Source organism: Pongo abelii, chromosome 12 (assembly GCF_028885655.2).
Source record: "Pongo abelii isolate AG06213 chromosome 12, NHGRI_mPonAbe1-v2.0_pri, whole genome shotgun sequence".
Taxonomy (NCBI): Eukaryota; Metazoa; Chordata; class Mammalia; order Primates; family Hominidae; genus Pongo; species Pongo abelii.
In genome coordinates, this window is record NC_071997.2 from 37,014,097 (window position 1) to 37,020,929 (window position 6,833).

The following is a 6,833-nucleotide window of genomic DNA, read 5'->3' on the forward strand; positions in this document are numbered from 1 at the left end:
AATTTACAAGAGAAAAATCAAACAATCCCATGAAAAAGTGGGCAAGGGACATGAACAGACACTTGTCAAAAGAAGACATACATGTAGCCAACAAGCATATGAGAAAAAGCTCAATATTACTGAACACTAGAGAAATGCAAATCAAAACCACAATGAGGTACTTACCATTTCACACTAGTCAGAATGGCTATTATTAAAAAGTCAAAAAAAACCAGATGCTGGTGAGGTTACAGAGAAATGGGAACAGTTATACACTGCTGGTATGAGTGTAAATTGATTCAACCATTGTGGAAAGCAGTATGGTGATTCCTTAAAGAGCTAAAAGCAAAACTAGCATTTCAACCAGCAATCCCATTACTGAGTATATACCCAGACCAATATAAATCATTCTACCATAAAGACACATGTATGTGAATATTCACTGCAGTACTATTCACAATAGCAAAGACATGGAATCAACCTAAATGCCCATCAGTGACAGGTTGAATAAAGAAAGTGTAGTACATATACACCATGGAATACTATGCAGCTATGAGAAAGAACAAGATCATTTCTTTTGCAGCGGCATGGATGGAGCTGGAGGTTATTATTCTCAGCAAACTAATGCAGAAACAGAAAGCCAAATACAACATGTTCTCACTTATAAGTTGGAGCTAAATTATGAGGACTTATGAACACAAAGAAGGAAACAACAGACACTGGGGTCTACTTGAGGGGGAGGGTGGGAGGAGGGAGAGGAGCAGAAAAGATAACTATTGGGTACTGGGTTTATTACCTGGGTGATGAATTAACACGTACAACAAACCCTGTGAGATGTGTTTACCTATGCAACAAACCTTTACATGTACTCCCAAACCTAAAATAAAAGTTAAAAAAACAAAATTAAATTAAAGTGTCCCCAAATGAAAATAAAAATGAATATAAAAATGGGCAAAAGATCTGAACAGACATTTTATAAAGAAATGGCTTGTATCTACTTCTATATCTATTTCTGTATCTATAATATATAAATGCTAAATATCACTAATCATCAGGGAAATGCAAATAAAACCCACAAAGAAATGCTACCTCACTCCAGTTGAATGGCTATTAGCAAAAAGACAAAAGAAAACAAGTGTTGGTGAGAACATAGTAAAAAGTAAACACTTACACATTGTTGGTGGAATTGTGAATTAGTACAGCAATTATGGAAGACAATATGGAGGTTCCTCAAAAAATTAAAACTAGAACTACCATATAATCCAGCAATCCCACTACTGGGTATGTGTCCCAGGGAAATGAAATCAGTATGTGGAAGAGCTGCCCTCCCATGTTTATTGCAACACTATTTACAGTAGCCAAGATATGGAATCAACCTATGTATCCAACAATGGATGAATGGATAAAGGAAATGTGGTATATATACATATATATACACACAATGGAATACTATTTGTCCAAAAAATAATTTAATCCTGTCATTTGTGACCATGCGGATGACTCTGAAGAATATCATGTTAAGCAAAATAAGTCGAACCAGACACAGAAAGACAAATACCACATTATCTCCCTCATATGTGGAATCTAAAACAAAATGAAACAAAACAAAACCCAAAGTTGACACAGAAGCAGAGAGTAGAACAGTGATTACCAGAGACTTTGAAAGGGAGAGGAAGGGGAGGATGAGGAGAGGTTGGTCATGGGGTAAAACACTATAATTAGACAAAAGCAATAAATCCTGGTGTTCTATGGTGTAATGTGACCATGGTTAACAGTAAAGCATTGTTTATTACAAAATAGCTAGATGAGAGGATTTTTAATGTTTTCACCACAAAGAAATAATGAATGCATAGGTGAAAGATACACTAACTGCCTTAATTTTATCATTATAATATATATGTATGTATTGAAACATCGAAGTATACACCATAAATATACACAATGGCAGTGTAGCAATAAAAATGTTATGTGAATATTAAAAATAGCTAATAACCATTGAAGATTTACTGTGAGGCAGACACTGCTCTAAGATACACGTCTTAAGTTTGTTCCATCCTCTCACATTACCAAAACAATTCTTTCTGACATAAAATTGTTGAGACAATGGGTAATATATAAAGCCCACAGATGGTTAAAAGGAAAAACTGTAAAACACCAATTAAAAAATATTCTAAAGTTGTAAATAGAAAATTAAGAGAAGAAAAACAATGTAAAAATTGTTAGTAAACACAAGCATAGGTTCCTTCATCAATAATCAATGGCATGCAAATTAAAATAATCACCAGGCAGCATTTTTTCCATTTCAAAACAAGCAAAATTTAAAAATCATGTCCGCCTGTCATCCCAGCACTTTGGGAGGCCGAGGCGGGTGGATCACGAGGTCAGGAGATCGAGACCATTCTGGCTAACAGGATGAAACCCTGTCTCTACTAAAAATACAAAAAATTTAGCTGGGCCTGGTGGTGGGCGCCTGTAGTCCCAGCTACTCGGGAGGCTGAGGCAGGAGAATGGCATGAACCCGAGAGGTGGAGTTTGCAGTGAGTCGAGATCGCGCCACTGCACTCCAGCCTGGGCAACTGAGCGAGACTCCAGATCAAAAAAAAAAAAAAAAAAAAAATCATGTCAGTACTGGTAAAGGTACAGTTGACTCTCAAACACTAGCGATGGAAATATAACTTTGTTTAATTTTTCTCCAAATGGCTAGATAATACTTGTATTGAGATAAATAAAAGGTGTTCCAATCTATTAATCCAGTGATTTTGCCCTAAAAATTTATCCTAAAGAAATAATCCAATACTTGGTAAAGTAAAAGGTTGGAAACAAATTAAAACACAAAAATAGAAAAATGGTTAACTACATTAAGGACCATTCATGTCACTGCATATTACAAAGCAATAAAAAACAATGCATTTGAAGACTATGCAATGTCAGAGGGGAATGTTAATGTGCAGTACACTCTAATTTTATTTTTAAATGATAGGGGTATAGATACACATGAAAGAGTGGAAATACAGCCAATGAGCTGACAATTGGGAAACCAAAAGACTGCAAAAAATAGATCAATATACAGGTAGATTTATTCTTCTGTTTCTCCTTTACTGCCTTCTTTTGTTCATAGAGATACTTTAGAATTATATCACATATATAAGACATACAGATGCTAAAATATAAAAAGATGTATAATATTCATAATTCTAATTTGAAAAATTATTAAATAAAGCAGCCCAATAATAAGTTACATTATTGATTAGTGAAAATGTACTCACCAACTTAGAAGAAAAACTTAAATGTAACAAAATTTCATCTAGACACTCACAGAGTGAGATAGTCAATTGAAATATAAAGATGAAATACAAAGATTATAAGCATCCCAGAGAGATAAATAGATAAAAATATGTTTATGATGTCAAGAGGCATTGAGGCAAATTGAGAGGCTCCTGCATGTGTCTAAATGTACTCACTAGAGTAATTGAAAAAGCAGTATGTGAAGAACTAATGGCTAAGAGTTTTCAACAGTTTACTTTAAAAATAAAACTTTCTCCATTCGAATGTATCTTGACAATGTATCCCGACAAACTGATAAAAATCTTTACTTATATCTCTCACAATGAAACTGCAGAACATTAAGGATTATATTCACATGTTAAAAAACATGAAAAATGTTACAGCAACACAATCAAATAGGAAAAAATAATAGGAACCTGTCTTAGTCTGCATCGTGTTGGTATAACACAAATTATAAAGTGTCTAGGAAAAAGAAGTTTTAAAAAGAAATACAGTATCTTTACAGATTATATTATTAAATAATATCAAAGAACATAAAATAAAATCTAAATAAATGGCAAAATATATGATGTTCATGAGTGGGAAGATTCAATATGATAATCATATTAATTCTCACCCAAATTAATCTGTAAATTCAAATCAAATTTTAAAAAATCCCAATAAGATTATTTATGAAATTTGAGCAATAGTTCCTAAAATTTATGCATCAGAATAAATTTAAAAATAACTTTAAAGGGAAGCAAAGGGAGGATTTACCCTACTGCACATGAAAAGATACTACAACACTGTCTTTATTAGATCAATAAATAGAAATACAGGGTTGATAAATATAATAATAGAACAGAATGGCAACTCAGGAAGCTGACCAATGCATATAAATGACCCTGGTATTTAATAGAGGAAGCATTAGAAATCTTTGAAAATAGAATAAACTATTTAATAATTGGTTTTGCAAAATGGAAAAATTAGATAAAATTAGGGTCTTGTTTAAACCTGAGTTATACAGAAAGTTGGGCAATGCCTGGCTGGGGTAGTCAGAACTCCAAACTGCAGGTAATCTTATCCATTTATCCAATGTGTCATATAAATATTGTTTTTCTAATAAAATTAAATTTAAAAAAATTTTTATCTGTCCCCTGAAACATTTATCCTTTGTGTTACAAATAATTTGATTATATTCTTTTAGTTATTTTTTAATGTACAATTAAAGTCTTATTGACTATAGTTCTCCTGTTGTGCTGTCAAATACTAGGTCTTTTTTTAAATTATTTCTATTTTATTTTTGTACCCATTAACCATCCCGACAAGGCTCCTGGTCCCCTACTACTTTTCCTAGCCTCTGGTAACCATTCTTCTGTTCTCCATCTCCATGAATTCAATTGTTTTGATTTTTAAATCCCAGAATCAGTGAGAACATGTGATGTTTATCTTTCTGTGCCTGGCTCATTTCACTGAACATGGTGACCTCCAATTCTATCCATGCTGTTGCAAATGATAAGATTTCATTCTTTTTTATGGCTGAATAGTACTTCACCATGTATAAATACCACATTTTCTTTATCCACTCATCTGTTCATGGACACTCAGGTTGCTTCCAAATTTTGGAATGTTGAACTTTTTCAAATGCTTTTTCAGCATCATTTGAAATGATCACATGATTTGGGTCCACCATTCTGTCAATATGATGTATTACATTGATTGATTTGCATATGTTGAATTATCTCCGAGCATCCTGGGATAAATCCCACTTGGTCAGGATGAATGATCTATTTAATGTGCTGTTAAGTTCAGTTTGTTAGTATTTTGTTGAGGATTTTCACATCAATATTCCTTAGGAATATTGGCCTGTAGTTTTCTTTTTCTGATGTGCCTTTTTCTGGTTTTAGTATCAGGATAATACTGGCCTTATAGAATGAGTTTGGAAGTATTCCTCCACCTTCTGTTTATTGGAACAGATTGAGTGGAACTGGTATTAATTCTTTAAGCATTTGGTAGAATTTAGCAGTGAAGCGATCAAGTCCCAGTTTTTTGTTTTTGTTTTAACTGGAGACTTCATGGTTCAATCTTGGTAGACTGTAAGTATCTGGAAATTTCTTCATTTCTTCTAGATTTTATAATTTATGGGCATATAGTTCCTCATACTAGCCACTAATGATCCTTTGAATGTTTGCAGTATCAGTTGTAATGTCTCCTTTTTCACCTCTGCTTCATTTATCTGGGTCTTTTCTCTTTTTTTATTTAGTCTGGCTAAAGGTTTGTCAATTTTCGTTATCTTTTCAAAAAAACTACTTTTTGCTTCATTGATCTTTTGTATTGTTTTATTCATTTCAAATTCATTTATTTCTGCTCTGATCTTTATTATTTCCTTTCTTCTACTAATTTTGGATTTGGTTTGCTCTTGCTTTTCTAGTTCTTTATGATGCATCATTAGATTATTTATTTGAAATTGTTCTTCTTTTTGATGTAGGCACTTAGGGCTATAAATATCTCTCTTAGTATTGCTTTCACTGTACCCCATAGGTTTTGGTATGTTGTTTTTCCATTATCATTTGTTTCAAAAAAGTTTTCAATTTCCTTCTTAATTTCTTCATTGACCCACTGGTAATTCAGGAACTTATTGTTTAATTTCCCTGTGTTTGCGTAATTTCCAAAATTCCTCTTGTTATTGATGAGGAATTAATAACAAGTAGTTTTACTCCATTGTGGTCAGAGAAGGTGACTTTTCTGTGACCTAACATATGATCTATCTTTGAGAATGACCCATGTGTTGAAGAGAAAAATGTACATTTTGCAGCCATTGGATGAAATGTTCTGTAAATATCTATCAGGTCCGTTTGTTCTATAGGGTAGCTTAAGTCTGATGTTTCTGTTGATTTTCTGTCTGGGAGATCTGTCCAATGTTGAGAGTGGGGTGTTGAAGTGTCCAGTTATTATTGTGTTGGGGTCTATCTCTATCTTTAGCTCTGAAAATATTTGCCTTATATATCTGGATAATCCAGCGTTGGGTACATATATATTTATAATCATGAATTGGCCCCTTTATAATTGTGTAATGATACAATAATACAACAAAGGGGCCAATTCATCATTGTAAATATATATGTGCCCAAAACTGGAGCATCCAGATATATAAAGCAAATAGTATATATCTTGTGTTGAAATCTATTTTGTCTGATGTAAGTATAGCTACTCCTGCTCTTTTTTGCTTTCCATTGGCATAGAATATCTTTTTCCATTGCTTTTTCAGCCTGTATGTATCTTTATAGGCAAAGTGTATCTCTTCTAGGCAACAGATCATTGAGACTTGTTTGTGTGTGTGTGTGTGTGTGTGTGTGTGTCTATTCAGCCACTCTATGTCTTTTGATTGCAGAATTTAGTTCATTTACATTCAATGTTATTGTTGATAAGTAGGGCCTTACTCCTGCCATTTTGTTCGTTTTCTAATTGTTTTGTGGTCTTCTCTTCCTTCTTTCTGTCCTTCCTGTCTTCCTTTTAGAAAAGGTGATTTTTTTCTGGTGGTATGCTTTAATTGCTTGCTTTGTATTTTTTGTGTATCTGTTGTGTAGTTT